General features: G+C 39.3%; 1 protein-coding gene and 1 pseudogene across 2 annotated transcripts in view; both read left to right on the top strand.

The window, feature by feature from the left end:
- The window catches only part of tmtops2a (teleost multiple tissue opsin 2a), a 59,232-nt gene that overhangs the window by 28,794 nt on the left and 12,252 nt on the right, over window positions 1–18,186 (top strand). The window lies entirely within an intron of this gene.
- Window positions 4,876–8,562, top strand: LOC308699091 (putative nuclease HARBI1; annotated as a pseudogene). Its single transcript has 5 exons — window positions 4,876–4,915; window positions 5,016–5,447; window positions 5,556–5,671; window positions 5,769–5,886; window positions 8,188–8,562. The product of its transcript is annotated as a putative nuclease HARBI1 (transcript).

The following is an 18,186-nucleotide window of genomic DNA, read 5'->3' as shown; positions in this document are numbered from 1 at the left end:
TCTCGTGTACGATGACTCTTTGTACAACCCTGTAAATTAACCCAGTACATCATTGTAAGCTTTTTCCTTCTTAAATCTAATCTTGTATTCCTTTTACTACATACCTTAAGTTCCTACCTCTTTTCCAAACTGCACCATCATCTGCATATAATGCTTTCCCTATACTTGGTTTCACTCTTTCAAAAATATCGTTAATCATTATATTAAACAATATGGGACTGATTACACTCCCTTGTGGAGTCCCATTCAGAATATCTTGCAATGTTGACATTTCTTCCCCTATTCTTACCTGAAATGTCCGTTTAAACAAAAAATCCAATATCCAATTATACATTCTCCCCCCCACTCCGATTGTATATAACTTAATTAATAGTCCCTCCCTCCATAAAGTGTCGTATGCCTTTTCAATATCAAAGAAAACAGTAACAAGATATTCTTTCATTAATAAAGCTTTTTTAACCTCATTTTCGAATAATATCAAGGCATCCATTGTAGATCTTTTCCTCCTGAATCCACTTTGAGCTGATGTTAAAATCTCATTTTTCTCAAGAAAATAATTTAATCTTCTAACTATCATTTTTTCCATCACTTTACATAATGTAGATGTAAGAGCAATTGGTCTATAGCTACTTGATTTTGTTGCATCTTTACCTGGTTTTGCTACTGGAATCACGATTGCATTTTTCCACTCTTTTGGTAATGTTCCTTCACTCCATATCTGATTATATACATCCATTATTACTTTAAGAGCTACATCCGGTAAATTCTTTAACATACTATAACTTATACTATCTCTCCCTGGTGTTGTATCCTTTGATGTACTAATCGCAATTTTAAGTTCAAAAATATTAAAATCATCATTCATATTACTATAGTCATCTTGTTTTTTCATACACACATTCTCATACTTTTTATTTAACTCTTGCCTTCTCTTTAAAAACTCATCACTCAAATTGTTTATACTGTGGACTTTAGCAAATGTTTTGGCCAATATTTCTGCTTTTTCTTTATCTGTTCTGGCCTCCTTTCCATCTTCCTCAATTACAGGGACTTGTTTGTGTATATTACTACCATTCATTTTCCTTATCATTCTCCACACTACATGCATTCCAGTCTCTCTCCCAATTGTGTTGCAAAACTCCTGCCATGCTTTCCTCTTTGCACTTTTAATTACTCTTCTTGCAGCTGCCCTTTTTATCTGATAATCTATTACTGTATCTTGAGTTATTATCCTTTTTAAAACCCGGAATGCCTTATTCCTTTCTTTAATCGCTATTGTGCATTCTTCAGACCACCATGGAACATTTTTCTTTCTTTTTCCATTACCTTTTATTAATGGTATAGAGTGATTTCTAGAATGATTTCATGTACTACTCTTTTATATCTCTCATCAATATTCCCTTCTAACTTTATGTTTTTGAAATTTTCTTCACACAACATAGAAAACTCTTCCCATCTTGCCTGTTTAAATCCCCACCTTGCACACTGACTGTAGCTTTGTTTTTGTATCTCACTCTGAATCTCACATACTACAGGCCAGTGATCACTACCCCAATTTTCCTCTTGAACGCACCAATTGCACTTACCTGCTAATGCAGCTGATGTTATTGTGAGATCCAGACACGAGAAGCTGCCTTTACCTATATCCATTCTTGTTGGTGTTCCATCATTCAAACATACTAATGAGCGTTCTTCCATAAATTCTTCTACAATTAACCCATTATTGTCTGTATTCTTACTACCCCATAGACCATTATGTGCATTAAAATCCCCACATATAATAACTTTACCCTGTGAGTCACTTAACACATCCTCTAGAATACTATTATTTATTTCTTTGCATGGATTATAAAAATTTGAAATTCTAATTTCTTCATACCTTCCCATTACTTCTATACATACACATTCTAATGTATTATTTATATTTATTCTCTTATACCCTATACCTTCTTTAATAAATGTTGCACACCCGCCCCCTCTATTTACTCTGTCTTTCCTTTCTACTACATACCCATTGATCTTAAAGTCCAACAAATTATTTAGCCACGTCTCTTGAATGCACATGATGTCTGGTGTCTTTTTCATTTCTGAAATATGTTTTTTAAATTCTTGACCATTTGCTATTAAACTCCTAGCATTCCAATGTAGTAGTATGAAAGACATCGTACAGCTAAGTACAACTACTCTGAGTCATACCCATGGCAGCATTTCCTTTCTCCGCTTTCAGAATACCATGCACCTCCTCTGCTGAGACTCCTGTTAACTTGAGAAATTTATTAGCACATTCTACTATAATCCTTAACTTGTCAGATTTCTTTTCCACTTGTGAGGTGCCATTCACCACTGCACAAATAAATGCCACAAAGTCAATTTTGTTTACTGAGATATGCAGTTCTGATTTACTCCTCTCTTTATTTACTTCTCTCTGGGAACAGGATTCTATCCTTTTTCCTCGCACATTTACCTCCGGTTCAGTTTTACCTTTGTCTTTTATCTTCCGCACAGCTTCTGCATATGTCAAATTTTGCACAGTTTTAATTTTTTGAGCTTCGCGGGCTTCTTGTTGTGCAGGACATCCTGCGTATGCTGCGCTATGTCCACCGCCACAATTACAGCATTTAATCCCTACACCATCCTCACACTTGCCATATTCGTGTTCCCCTCCACATTTTGCACACCTCATTTTCCCTTTACAAAAATTTGCAGTATGTCCCATCCGTTGGCACTTGAAGCATCTCAATGGTGGAGGTATGAACTCTCGTACCAAGAAGCTAACAAATCCCAGCTTCACTCTTGTAGGTAGATTATTCCCTTCAAACTGAATCATTACACTCATACTCTCACATCTTTGGTTGTCTTTCCACATCTGCAATCTTCTAGTAGAGACAACTGTTCCTCCACTTAGATTTTCTTTGATATCACCATCACTTACATTTAGAGGCACTCCTGAGATGACCCCTCTAATTCCATTACCTATTTCTGTACATGATAATTTTCCTCCTGCCAGTGATTTCATTTTTAAAATTTTTTGTTTTTGTTTTTCATCCTTACATTTAATCATTATTCTTCCATTGTTTAGATACTCTACAGCTTTTACTACTCCGATCTCTTTCTCAATTGCCTTCGATAGCTTAACAGGATGAATTTGTTGTTCTGACTGCTTAGCAAAAGTAATTAGTACCTTGATTTGTCTTTCTTCCTCTTTATCATATACACCTCTTGTTTGCTTTGTTTTATTGCTTGTTTGTTCACAATCAGATCCATCACCCATGCTATTCTTTTTCTTCCTTTTAAATCTTACTTCTTGAAAATCCATTTCTTGTTCATTATCATATTCTGATATTTCTTCCCACGTTTTCCTTCCTTCCGCCGCCATTTCCCCACGCGCCTCTTCCATATCTCCAAAACAACCCTGTGAAAGCCGACGAGACGAGATGAAAAAAATCTAAACTTTTCAGAATGCCGCAAACGCACCGCAGGTCATGTGACAGGAACCAACCAATCACCCCTTTCCATAACAACATTGAAAGCTCAGTCAACATGAAGGATGGGGGTGCACCCAAACACTACTAATAAATATAAGCTAATGTATAAATGTCAGTAATTTTTCTTTTTTGACTCATTCTTTTTATAAAAAAAAAAGGCTGAAATATGAGGTTTATCTTTGTATAAATCCTTTTTTGTCAAAACTTTATTTGAACCTGTACATGTTAGTAGATAACCTCTCCCTGTCTCTCACACACACACACACACACACACATCAGATAATCCTAGATAGATAGAAAGATAGATAGATACTCTAATGATCCCGAGGTAACTATCTAACTTGGATAATGTGTTGTGTAGGTCTTAAATTTCAGTCTTTATGGTCTTAAAATGTCTTAAAAAGGTCTTAAATTTGACTTACTGAAACCTGCAGAAACCCTGGTTGAGGTGGTTTGTGCAATGTTTGAACTCCAGTCCTCCCACTTACTTTATAGAGATTCTAAAGTCAGTTGCTAAAACTTATAAAACTGATATGCAAATGCTAATGTAGCCATACTGACACACATATGTCAAATGCTATTACAGTATGATGCTATTATCCCCTTGTAGCTGGCTTTGTGTATGCTGTATGCAAGTATGTAGAAAATCCCAAAGACCAGAAAGACTAATAATAGAACTGAAAAAGCAAACATTAAGAAAATAAACATGGTATTAGAAATTGTCTCATCTGTTTCTCTGCGCATCTTTACCCCAGAGTTTACAAACATATAACTTACTCGTGAAGCTTAGAAATGTCTCGGGTTGAATACAAGTTCAGCTCTATTGATAACATTTGTGACAAAATTAAGTTCTGGTCATTTAATTTGATTGGCTGAGTAGCATTCCAAGAGTTTAGTCCACTGGGACTTTTCACTGTTTGTATTATTCCACTTGTCTGCATTTGCATGTTCCACATATAGTAGTAAACTGTCAGTCTGTGCATTAATGGTGGGGATTTTTCATTGACTCTTTCTATATTACACCAGTAATATAGAAAGAGTCTTCATGAACAAAACACTGAATCATTCACTGAACCAAAAAAAAAAAAAAAAAAAAACTTTGATTCATCCAGGAACTAATGTTTTGTTGTCATTGTTTTGAGACACACAATGGTTGATTTTTTTTTTTTGATTTTTTTTTTGTGAAAGCAAAAATAGACATTTTGTTTACTCAACTGTTGTTAAAAAGCAATAGCCCACTGAAAATTATGCAGTATGTCAGTAACATGTAAATTCATCTACCTGGGGCCTGTACCATGAAGCCGGTTTAGGTGGTTTAAGATTAGTTTGCGCCAACCCTTGGTTTTAGGTACTATGAAAGGTAGCTCGGCTTTCATTGGTGTTCGTCACCATGGTCTCTTACGCTGCACGGCTAACCTGCTCCAGGGCAGGTTATGTTCTGGATTCGAGATCTCAGACTGAAGTTTGACCAATCAGCTGTGAGCAAAGAAACATATAGGTGACATAACTAATTCCAAGTGTCTGTTGCAGTGGCTTCACCTTTTCTTCCAAATCCTGGGAACATCATAGCCAAACTGTTAGACGAGCACTTCGTAGAGAAAGAGTTTTTAGGGACAGACAAAATCCCCTTGCATTTCCTGGTACTTGTATGAATGATACAGATTTTCTGCGGAAGGAATATCTTATCTTTGCAAACTTCTTGAGCCGCAAATAAAAAATGTGACACATCGAAGCCATGTACTTACTGTACCGCAAATGGTATGAATTGCGTTGCGTTTTTTTGCAAGTGGTACATACTTGTATACGGTTGGTGATGCGGAGAACCTACTGTAGGGAAAAACACGGTTTGTCGAACCATTCGCAAGGTGGTCCTCGCTCTGTAGGGGTACATTAATAGCTTCATTGTGTTCCCCGGACATTTATCGTCCATGTCCATAAAAGAGGGTTTTTATAAAATTGCTGGTATGATATATTGATAGGTTGACATCACATGAACATTTTTTTTTTTTTTCAAAAAGCAGATTTCACTTAGAGCACTTAAATGTACTATACAATACATGTTAAAAACAGAGTCTCCTAGAGTAATTGGAGCAATAGACTGCACGCATGTTGCAATCTCCACTGCTCTAGGAAAACATGAGGCAGATTATGCTAATAGGAAGTTCTTTCACAGCCTTAATGTTCAGGTAGGAATACATGTTAGATGATTTTTATTTTCTGTGAGATGAATCTTTAAATTAATAGTAACATTAACATATGCTCTACTGAACATTTCATCTGCAGATGACTTGTGATCATGAACATATGATCACAAGTTTGGATGCCAAATGGCCTGGCTCAGTGCATGACTCACAAATTTTCCGTGAGTCTGTGTTGTGTCAGTGCTTTGAGGAAGGAAAGTGTAACAACAATGACTTATGTTAGGGAATTAATTAGCTCAAATTAGCCTTAATGTGAATATGCATATGTTGCTTACATGAATTAAAGAATTACCAAATAGGGAATTGGTCAAAACCTCGGCTTATATCAGCGGTTACACAATTACTTGTAGTACTCCCTGATATAGACGGGTAGAATATGTTCAATTTGGGGAAATTGTAGGTATAAGTTGAAGAATGTTCATTTATTGTACGAACTGTATGTCCAGCACACAAAAGGTACAATATCTGAACGGAAATCTCACGTCTTTAACACTGATAGACAATTTCTTTTCTGTGGCCACAAGAAAATAACTTATCTTAGTGTTTTAGACCATTTGAGATTTCTTTCAATAGCAAAATTTATCGTAGAGCGTTAAGAGGTAAAGATCTGCACTACTCAGGGACTCAGTATTGAAACAAACAGGCAAACTTAATTCAAATGATTTAACAAAGTTTATTCAAACGAGCTACTGGTTACATATACTAATTTTAAATCACACAGGAGTAAATATGCATAAACAAAACAATATACGATCGCAAATAAGGAATATAACAAAATAAACGTAAGATAAAAGGTTAGAGTAGGGGAAGAAAAGGGAGAATATAAGAGAGAGAGAGAGAGAGAGAGAGAGAATTTTAAGAATGGGTTTTGTGGGTGTACACTGAGAGCGTGGTAAGGAGAGGTGTGTGTGTGTGTGTGTGTGTGTGTGTGTGTGTGTGTGTGTGTAGGAGCACGCCTTTAGCAGCACGTGGCCGTGTGTTGCTGTCTAGGACCACGTGAATAGGTGGGCGTGTATGTGTGTATGTGCAGATGTGTGCGTCAAAGAGTGTGTAAGTGTGAGTGAAGAGAAATTAGAGATAGGTAGAACAGTTCAGTCATTCACACGAAACCCCAATAGACACAGTAATGTTAGACACTTTAAACAGCACTTAAGATTGTAAAGTTAAAATCTACGTTACTCGGGGTGAAGCTCGGCCTTTGTGTGTCCGTGCGTCGAGTCGGAGTAGACAAAGCGTCTGGTCACGTGGTCACCGAAACAGAGGTCACAGCGTCTGGTTGCTATGGCGACTGGAAACGAGCGAAAACTTAGCAAGATGACTTTAGCTTTAAGTTGATTTCGTTGGTTGGTTGAAGGAGACTATCAACTGAAGTAAAAGTAGTTTCAAGAAAATAAAACTTGGAAGAAAAATGAAAATAAACGCGAACGAAGCTTCCAAGGATGGAAGAAGGCGTGTCGTTTCTCTCTCTCTGGCGATGTGCACTGAGATCAGAGAAGCGCGGCATTTTGAAGGGGTTAAGCCCAGCCTCTTTAGGTGCATGACCCAATCGCCTGGAAGGGCGATTGTGACTACCTCCTGACGTTTTGCGGAGGCTCACGCCCCTTCTTAATAGTTATGGAGAAGCTAAACTTGTTCCTATCGTTAATAACACTGGATTTAATAAAATAATGCGTCTTCGGAGATTTTGTGTTAAAGATTCCACACCGTTGGGATTTATGGAGCACAATGATACCACGAATGGTATCTTTATGACATAGTCACCCGCGGATACATGATTTTTCGCGATTATAGTCACATCAAATGGATTACAAATCAATAAACTATATAGGCATAATATTTGGGACAAGGGATCATGCATACATCAAGAGAATACATTTTAAACATTTCACAAGATGATTTTGATTCACACGTGGTAGGATCTGTGTGTGTTTCCTTGTGTGTGTGTGCTGGAAGAGTCACTGAAGGTTCATCCTGCTGCGTTGAACTTTTGTCCCCGAGCACGGGATGAGAGTCTATGTGTGTGCGTGTTACTAGTTTTGATTAGATTAGCGGTCGAACAGAGTCTGGTTGTTTTCTTACGTGTTGACTGAGTGTCTAAATGTAAATGAATGTCAGAGAGAGGATCCTTGGGGTTCTCTCGAGATTGCTCTTATTGGTCAGCGGATGTTCGCCAAGCCATAATTCCGAGGTCAGCAGTAAGGAATCTCTGTTTTCAGATAGGCAGTTAATGATTTGCGCCATTTGTTGGCGCCGTGGGGTCTGGTGTCCAGGAAGGCAGAATCTTGAGGCAATAGAGGTGTTTGTGGATTAGGACACCAGTGATTTAATTAGGTCTCAGAGCAGAAGACAGGCTAATTTCAGTACATTAACATATAGAGAGATAGAGCTGGTGATCTGACCATCTGATGTGCGTTACAAAAGTTAAATTTGGTACTGTACAAAACACTGTTAATTTGAATTGGGACAGCACAACCTACACAATTTTCACTTTTCTGTTCTAGGGCTTTTTGATGGCCTGTTGGTAGTAGACAAGGGTTATGCATGCCATAAGTTTTTGCTAACCCCCTTATCATGACCCTCAGACAGGGCCACAGAACCGCTTCAGTGTGGCCCTCAGTAAAACCAGAATGAAGATCGAGATGACCTTTGGCATCCTAAAGGCACGTTTCAACTGCCTTCGGCACTTAAGAGTATCACCAGAGCGAGCATCACAGATAGTGGCTGCATGTGCCATTCTGCACAATATAGCCACCATCAGAAAGGAGCAAGAACCACCACAAAGCCAGCTTCTCCCTGATGACATTGACCCGATCACACTTGACCACCCAACTGGTGCAGCTGTCAGAGATGCAATCACCATACAATATTACACTTAATAAAAGCACATTGCAACTGCAGATAAGTCTCGAACTGTTTTATTGATTCTGTGGGATGGGAGGGAGAAAGACAGCAAGATAAATTTATAAATATTCATACAGTAGTTTTCATACTAAAGTGTTACTTGGTTAAATAAGTTCACATACTGAGATCTTTTTTTTTTTTTTTTTTTTTTTTTTTTTTGCTGTTTGATATCCAATTTATTTATTTTTAAATTTGGAGACTCCTCAGCTCACAGTCCAACTCCTTTAGTGTCCAGTCTAGTTCTATAGGCTCTTTTTGTAAAGGGTCACAAAAAGTTCAAGTTCCTTGACTTACTTCAAACACAGGACTGACTGTAATTTATGTCAAGGGTTTTAAATCCTTACCTTGTTCACATTTCTTCTGAAGGCATTTGAGGTAGAGGCCTCAGTTTCTGGGGCAGGTTGTGAAAAGTCCTACAATAAAATAAATGTGTAAGGGCCAGTCACTTTTTTATGCCACGCATTCAAATGTGAGCCATAATAAAAAACCCAGTGCATTCACCTCAGCAACTGTCTCAGAACACACAGACAGAATGTCTTCATCATTTGCTTCACCCTAATAAAAAAAGTAGGCCAATACAAAACATTACTGTTGTAAAGCAGGTTATGTTTATGGTGTTCTGTCTGCTGCATACTGACCTCTGTGTGGGAGACAGTTGCTTCAACAGGTACACTGTATTTCCCTCTACTGCAGAACATATGGTCAGCCATATTTAAAACTTAAAAAAGTAGTAATGTATTGTACACGTACCCAGTGTTACTTGCTTAGAGGAGCCAGCACAAGGGTCAGATTGTACAGCACCTGTAATCCCATCCATAAACGGCCGTCCCTTATTGCTACTCAGAGCCAACTCCTTCGCCACAGTGTATTCTGGAGGAGGTGGCCCTCCACCAGTTTTCCAAATTTTAGACTTTTTTATGTTTGCTGCAAACAAGCGTTTGTGATAAAATGTTCACAAAAATAATAAAAGGTTGTGGTAAATATTTTTTTTTTTGTCTTTATCTGCTGCCAAGAACGTTTGGAGTTGGGGTTGCATCTAAAAATCAATGAATATTAATCTTTCTTAGAATGTAATATACATTTACATTGTTTATATACTGTATTATAAAAAATATATTTTATAAATATATTATATATATGAGTTAAGAAAAAAAATAGGTCCTCTTTAACATTCTTCAGAATGTAAGCTATAGTGTCTGACAATGTTCAACAACACACTCAGAATATGAAAATTACCCTGTAATCCTCTTCTGTGTGTTTCTGGAGTGCAAATATGTTCAGCTTGTGTGCCGTTTCTTGCATACACAGTGACAAATAAGACAGCCTAAGATTCCATCAACAGACTCAAACATCTTTATTAACTCAGGCTTTTACATAATTAAAGGGAGAAAACAAAGGGACAGTAAATGTCCCCTTCATATTCTGGTGAATATCTGGTGAATTAATGTCCATAATGAATTTTCATATCTGAATGTTGGAGAAGAATCTGTTTTGGCATGATATGAATGAACTTATTTACATACAAATGTTTGATATGTCTCATCACCCAGTCTGAAATATTCCACACTTGCCCTTTGAAGAACATCAGTGAATGAATGTTGCTTAAAGGCATTTTAATTAATATGTAAAAGCAACAAAATGGGACTGTGGGATTTTTCCCACTTTATGCTTGAAATAGCCCACTTTGTTTCTTAAAATATATGTATGTGGGAGTCATTTCTAATTTTTGTTTCTTAAATCATAACATCTCTTTGACATTAAGTTATTTTCTTGGAAGCCAAAGTGAATAGAAAGGCAGATTGTATTTTATTCCCTGTAATTATTCCAAATTACTTAACATTTCACAATACACCGAAATGTTTTATTATATACTGTTTGCTTTTTTTCAGGCAATGAATTTTTGTGTATTGTCTGAAATATTCTTTATCTTATCCATTTTTATGATGTACATAAATGCAGATAAATAGACATTCAAACTAAATTGCTTTTATTATTAGACTGGTGCTGATTTTATTTTCCTGATCATTTATTATCCTAAAGTTCAAGAGGTGAATTAATTAAAATAGGGGTTTCACTTTAGGGTGTTCAGTGGTTTTGGGGTTCTTTATTTTAAGGGATTTTAAATTGTTAAAAAATAGGAAAAAGTAGCATGTAGGCCTACTATATTTGTCACACTCTTGGAAGTCCAAAGCACGACGATAAAGATCAAGATACTAATTAGTCTTTAATAATAAAGATTCAAAGAACAAACTCATATAAAGGCAGGTTGGCAAAGTAGTACGACCACGTAACACTGACAATACCAGATAAATAAAGATTCAAACACAGGAAATTAAATACACAGGTTAACATGGTGAACTCAGCTGAACAGGATAATACAATTAAATCAGAAACCATAGCAACACGCAGACAGGAGATAAACACAAGGACAGAAAACCAAACTAAACTGAATATAATTGTGACAATATTGATGTTATCATTTCATTTTGCTTTTCTAGTTTTTAACATTAAAAAATAAAGACAAACATTAAGAAAAAAACAAAAACAAATAGTGCATAAAAGTTTGTCATTTTTATTTATTTATTTGTCAACATTAATCTCTCCTTCCTTGTAAAAACATTGAAAAATAGTCCTTTGTTTTGTCTTTCTAGGAACTTTCTCCTCATCACCAGTGTTGGGGTTACACATTACAAGTAACGCAAGTTCCCTTTCAGTCAGTCATTACGAGTTACATCAGTGACTGACGGAATGGAGGTTTCGCTTAGAAGCCTATCACCTTCGAGTTCTTACAAAACGAGCCAATGCCATGGGTCTGCGGAATTTGCATAGTGCAACTCCGCCCCACCTCGTGGGTATATAAGGAGCTGCGCGTGCAACCTCGCATTATATTTCTGCTTCGGAGCCGAGTGTTTCTTCACTTCTCTCCACTGCAAAGCTGTCTACGAGTTCTGAGATACGAGATGAGCGACTCTTCAGCGGTGTTGGTCTTACGGCGTGTTCCAGTGAGATCTCATTTCTGCTGCTGGTCTGTGCAGTGATCTGCCAGTGTTGTCCTGCCAGTGATCTGCCAGTGGAGTATGTCTTTTCCCTGGGCGTTTCAGCACTGCTGTTGAGTTTTATCCTCTCTAAAAGAGCTGCACGCGGCACGTCTTTTTAAAGATGTCTCGCCAGTGTATTTCTGGATGCAGTAGACAGATTAATTCTGCTGATGGGCACGAACACTGCCTGGTGTGTTTGGGCTTGAATCACGCTCAGGCAGCATTTGTGGATGTGTCATGTTCTCATTTCAGGAATATGATCATCGCAATGTTGCGATCGAGACTCGATGACCTCTGTAGAGGTAGAGTCCCCTCCGCCACACCCCAATCAATTCCCTCCACGAGAGGGGATACTTTGGCTGGTGGCCAGGGTGATTTTAGTTGATTCATTTGGCGCCCCGGAAGATGATGTCATGTCTATTGCCGCATCACAAGGTGGGCTTGAGTCATCTGGAGATGAAGACTCAGCTGTGCTGCCTCCTTCAGGGGTGCCAGCATTGCCCGAGTCTGATCCAGAACTGACAGCCATGCTTTCCCGGGCAGCCGCGACCATCGGGCTTGTGTGGAACCCTCCGCCATGTCCCGAGCGCTCAAGACTTGATGATTGGTTTTTGGGGCCGCCCCCAATTCCTTTCTTCCCGGAAGTGCATGAAGAGGTCATAAGATCGTGGAAGTCTCCTTTGATTTCTCGCGACCGTTTAGCGGCCTCTTCCGCCTCCTCTGCCCTCGATGAGGCCGCGGCCAAAGGGTACACTGGGGTCCTAACGGTGGAGCATTCTGTGCCGATGCAACTGTGTCCCCAGAGTGCCTCTACCTGGCGTGGTGACCCTAAGCACCCCTCCAAAGCCTGTAGGTTTTTGTGCAATCTCGTGGCTAAAGCCTATAGAGCTGTGGGGCAGGCTGCCTCCTCTTTGCATGCTATGGCCATCCTGCAAGTATATCAAGCACGGGTGCTCAGAAACATGCACGAGGGCAGGGCTGATCCAGGGCTCATGCAAGAGCTGCGTACCACCGACCTCGCTCTACGGGCGACGAAGGTGACGGCACGCTCCCTGGGTCAGGTGATGTCCACATGTGTGGTCCAGGAACGCCATCTGTGGCCCAACCTGGCTGATATGCAAGAGGCTGAGCGAACATGTTTCCTCAACTCTCCCATATCCCAGGCTGGGCCCTTTTGGCGGCGCAGTCGAGGACTTTGCCCAACAGTTGGCTCAGATGCCTCACATGACCCCGCTGGATCAGGTTTTGGGAGCCTGGCTAGAGCTTCTCAATCTGGCACGAACTATCAGGCTCGGCTATGCGATTCAGTTTGCACGGTCTCCTCCCTGCTTTCTGGGAGTCTGCTATACCATGGTGGGTGGCAATGCCCCTGTCATGCATGAGGAGGTCGCCGCCCTACTGGCAAAGGGTGGGATCGAGGCTGTCCCTCCAGCCGAGCCCCTACTTGTACCCAATAAGAGTGGTGGGTTACGGCCAATCCTGGACCTGCGCATCTTGAACCGAACCCTTCATAGGCTTCCATTCAAGATGTTGACAGTCAAAAGCATTTTCGAATGTGTTCGTCCATTGAATTGGTTTGCAGCAATCGACCTGAAGGACGCGTACTTTCATGTTTCCATTCTTCCTCGACACAGACTGTTTCTTCGGCTTGCTTTTGAGGGGCAGGCATACCAGTACACAGTTAGCCCTGTCTCCGTAAAGCCCATCTTCACGAAGGTCGTCGAGGCAGCCCTTGTGCCATTCAGGCAACACAGGGTTCGCATCCTGAACTATCTCGACGACTGGCTGATTTTAGCAGGTTTGCGAACACAGGGACCTGGTGCTCCGGCACCTCGCCCGTCTGGGCCTTCGGGGTCAATTGGGTCAATCTGAGGTAGACATGTGCCGGTATTCGGTAATGCGATAAATCGCGGTAATGAATATGCACGATATTGTTATCGTGGGCACTTCAAAATACCGTGAAAAATAATAGATCAGAATTTATATTTATAGAACGCGCATTAGCTTATTTTCCATCAACCGCTAAACAAACACTGCGTATATGCTGCGCGAAACTCGTGCAGCACTCTGATGTAAACAATCCCCACATGAAGCGCTGTGTGCATGCGGCGCAGTGTGCACTCTAGTCTAATGTAAACAATCCTCACATGGAGAAGAAGCACGGCGGAAGGAGGAACGCTGCCGTTGATTTATCCCCCTTCTAAAAGCAGGGCTGCCAACTCTACGCATTCAGTGTGAGACTCGCGCCACACATCCATTTTCTCACGCAGGGAAAAATTGCGGAGCAAAGACCCTGATACTGACAGACTAGTCAGAGCAGGTTACTTTTGATATGAAAAAAATTCTCAGCCCTCATGTTCTGTCCATTTTATTATGAAATTCAGACAATAAATACCATTTTGGCGTTTGTAATGTGACGTGACCGATCGCTGTAGTGCCTCAGTTCAAGCAAACCGATCATCTGTTACTTTTTATTTAAAGATACAGTACAATTTACCGAAAGGTATTTATGCCTCATACATAATATCGATCAATCAGGATTTTTCAGCCATGGAAAGAGGTCAATAAAACTGCAGGACAACAATTATGTCACAGAACGTTACATTTACCTCAGGAAAGCCATTTAATGACCAACACGTTAGTTGACTAGAAAAAATGGCTATAGATAGAGAGGAGTATTTTGCTAAATATGTGCACTATATTACATTTGTATTATATTTTTACTTGTGTCATAATTGTTATTATAATGAAAACCAAATTATATTGTATTTAATTTGTTATTTTTAACCTTTAATAATACCAGCTGACAGAGCTCTCTGTATGTTTACAGCATTATGTGAGATATATTTTTTTCTTGAGAAAAATTAACATGTAGGCTATCTACTGTAGCTTACCTAATATTTATCCAAAGAGTCAATATTGAATCAAGATTGAAATCAAATCCCAAAAATTGAATTGAAATCGTGAAATCTGTGTAAAATTCTGTTTAGTTACCAAATGTTTTGACAATTACACCTATTGTGATGCAAGTTGTTTTTTTTCTACATCCCACCCCCAATCCATCCGTTTCTCTTGAGCAATTAGAATATCGTGATAATACCGTATACCGTGATAAAAGCTCAATCAATTAATCGCAGCATGAAAATTTGATACCGGCGCATGCCTAATCTGAGGTCGCTTCGTGCCATTCACATTCCGGGCGAGCTCAATCGTGCAGCCGATGAGCTATCACGACAACGCTTATGTCCCAGGGAATGGAGACTCCATCCCCAGATGGTTCGGCTGATCTGGGAACAGTTTGGCGACGCACAGGTAGATCTGTTTGCCTCCCAAGACACTTCCCACTGCTGCTGGTTTTACTCCCTGACCGAGGGGTCCCTCGGCACGGATGCACTAGCGTACAGCTGGCCGCGGGCCTCCGCAAGTATGCATTTCCCCCAGTGAGCCTTCTTGCACAGGTCCTGTGCAAGATCAGGGAGGACGAGGAGCAGGTCCTTTTGGTTGCGCCTCAATGGCCCATCCGGACTTGGTTCTCCAAACTGGTGCTCCTTGCAACAGCCCCTCCCTGGCCAATCCCTCTGAGGAAGGACCTCCTTTCTCAGAGACGGGGCACCCTCTGGTACCCGCGTCCCGATCTGTGGACGCAGAGGATTTGAGTACCCTACCATCTCAGGTGGTACCATCTCTGAAATGGACTTTCCTGTAGCTCAAACAGTAGAGCGTTGGCGCTTGCAACACCAAGGTCATGGGTTTGATTCCCAGGGAAAGCAAGAACTTTGTAAAATATGTACCTTGAAATGCAATGTAAGTCGCTTTGGATAAAAGCGTCTGCCAAATGCATAAATGTAAATGTAAATGAAGTGGAACCTCTTCGTCACCTTGTGTTCTTCTCGCCGAGGAGATCCCAGAAAATGCCTGATCGGGTCTGTGCTCTCCTTCACTTGAAGGGTTGGAACGAAGGCTGTCTCCTTCCACCCTTAACCCTCTGGGGTCTAAGGTGTTTTTGGGGTCCTTGAGATATTCTGACATGCCCTGACATTTGTGCTTTTTTTAGTTGCTTATAAACATATTAATGACAAAGGTGTAATTACACTCTATTTAGCACAAACAGGGCTACCATAATATGTGAGCAACATGTATGTACATGTTTGTATTTTTGAAAGAATAATGTTTATGCATGGTTATTGAAAAAACTAAAAATGAAAGTTTCTGAAATAAGGCCACAAAACACATACTAAATATGTGTCCACAAGACTTCTGAATAATGGATGTCGTCGCCTAGAGTTTTTTCTTCAAAATGATCTGAAAATCATCCTGCCTAATCATTCACATAAAACAATACATTGATTTAAATTTTGCAAGACACTTTTTGTTTGGAAAGGCAATATGTAGGGGGGTGTGAACGATCCAACACCATCATGAATATTGAGTGGTTCACACCTGAGGAGACAATGGGGCCCGCATACTTAATGAGCCATTCATTCAGGTGTGTCACTGAGCCACAAGAAAGAATGCAAGAGCAAAATATATATATATATATATATATATTCTACCAAGTTGGTTCACGGTTGGAAGCATCTACAATTTTTTTATTTTTCCACAAATTGTGCTTGCAAATTGTATAATAATATCCAAGGAAAACATGTCTAGTAATTGTGCAGTTAATTCTCATACTGTATTTTCAGTTTTGGAATATGTATCCTCTCCCCAAATTTGTCACTAATAAAACACAATAAAAATGATTTAAAGAAAAGGCTTATATTTACCTTTTAATAGTTTGTTTACATCTACCTTGTAAATATATTTTTTTATTAAAAAGGTTACAATTACAACAACAATTCAAGTGTAATCTTTCTTTGTAAAAACTAAAGTATACATATATACATTTTATCATACATATTTCAAAGTTAAGGATTCATTACTTTGAATATAGCCTAGGCTACATTGGAACAAACACATAGCCTAATAACATATTATTTGATTACTTTATTTTTGACAAAACATACTATATTTAACATATCAGCAAAAATCGGCAAACAAAAGCTTATTTGAGGTGGCAGTCTATTTTACAGTAAAAATGTATAATCTATCCAAAACTAGTCAACAAAATGTTGTCTTTCATATGTCTGTAACATAGGTCTTTCGTTTTTATTATAAGGAATATAAATGTTAATTTGCAGTTTAATACGTTGCTTATACAAATACATTTTATTTCAACATATTTCAGTCGATTTTTACTCATCTCAGTAGCTTATAGCAATACAGTTTGCTAAAAGTGGATCATTCATTCACACACAGAAACACGATTCAAATTTAAACCGTCTTTTTGTGAGCTGTGGTAAACAGCGTGCATCTCTGCCATTCATTCATTCACACACAGAAACGCGATTCACTTGAGAATGAAAAAAAAACTTACTACAGTATTCCATAGCGATCCGTTGCTCCTCGAAATACCAGCACTTCTGAGGTACATTTTCCATTATTATTATTATGATAGTATTATTCCTCACAGCGCTGCGAGACGGTGTAAACAAGCACAGTGATCTGAATAAACTTGATGTGTTTTCTCGAGCTGATATGGGGGCGTTCACAGTTTGCATGGATTGCCTCAGTCATTTGCGTTTGAATAGCGCGCGCTCTCCGTGGGCGGGATCACATTAAAAATAATGAGCTGAGATGAGAACGACTGACATCTCTCTCTTTTCATACATATTTTATAAACTGAGAATATTTGTTTTTTATATAAATTACTTCATTCCAAAGAAGAGAATTCAAGCTTCATGCCTGTGTGTCTGGATGCCTGTTTGACTGAGTATTCGCTGAGTTATTGTTCATTTTCGGACGCGTTTCAGAATTGACTTCACTGACAGAGAGTAGGCAGAACTCACATCATGTTTATTTTTCTTTATTTGGCAAAAAGCACGCGCCCTTCGTGCATATGTAGACAGAACACAGTGTTTCAGGACCTCAGACCAGCACTTCGTCTGTTTCGGTGGGAAGGTGAAGGGAAAGGCTCTCTCCAAGCAGAGGCTGTCTCACTGGATAGTGGACGCCATTGTCTTAGCTTACCAAGCGCAGGGCCTGCCATGTCAAGTCAAGTCAAGTCAACTTTATTTATATAGCGCTTTTCACAATACAGATTGTATCAAAGCAGCTTCACAGTATTAAATAAAATAGTACATCAGTGTTTGTTTCTGGTGTAAAACATCCACGTTTGATAATGCAGATCAATAGCACTGGTGAATCGATTAATCAATTTAAGTATCCCCAACTGAGCAAGCCAAAGGCAACAGTGGCAAGGAACCGAAAAACTCCATCAGGTGACCTAATGGAGAAAAAAAAAAACCTTGGGAGAACCCAGGCTCAGTTGGGGGCCAGTTCTCCTCTGGCGTTTATGAAGTAGAGACCGGATTTAACTGTAAGATTAAAATATTATATGAATGCCTGGCTGAAGAGATGCGTCTTTAATCTAGTTTTAAACTGGGAGAGTGAATCTGAGCAACGAACAGTATCAGGAAGGCTATTCCAGAGTTTTGGTGCTAAATGTGAAAATGCTCTCCC

The sequence above is a fragment of the Scardinius erythrophthalmus genome, assembly GCF_964197995.2.
Source record: "Scardinius erythrophthalmus genome assembly, chromosome: 12".
NCBI lineage: Eukaryota > Metazoa > Chordata > Actinopteri > Cypriniformes > Leuciscidae > Scardinius > Scardinius erythrophthalmus.
Note: the sequence above shows the minus strand (reverse complement) of the source record. Positions and strands in the feature narration are given on the sequence as shown.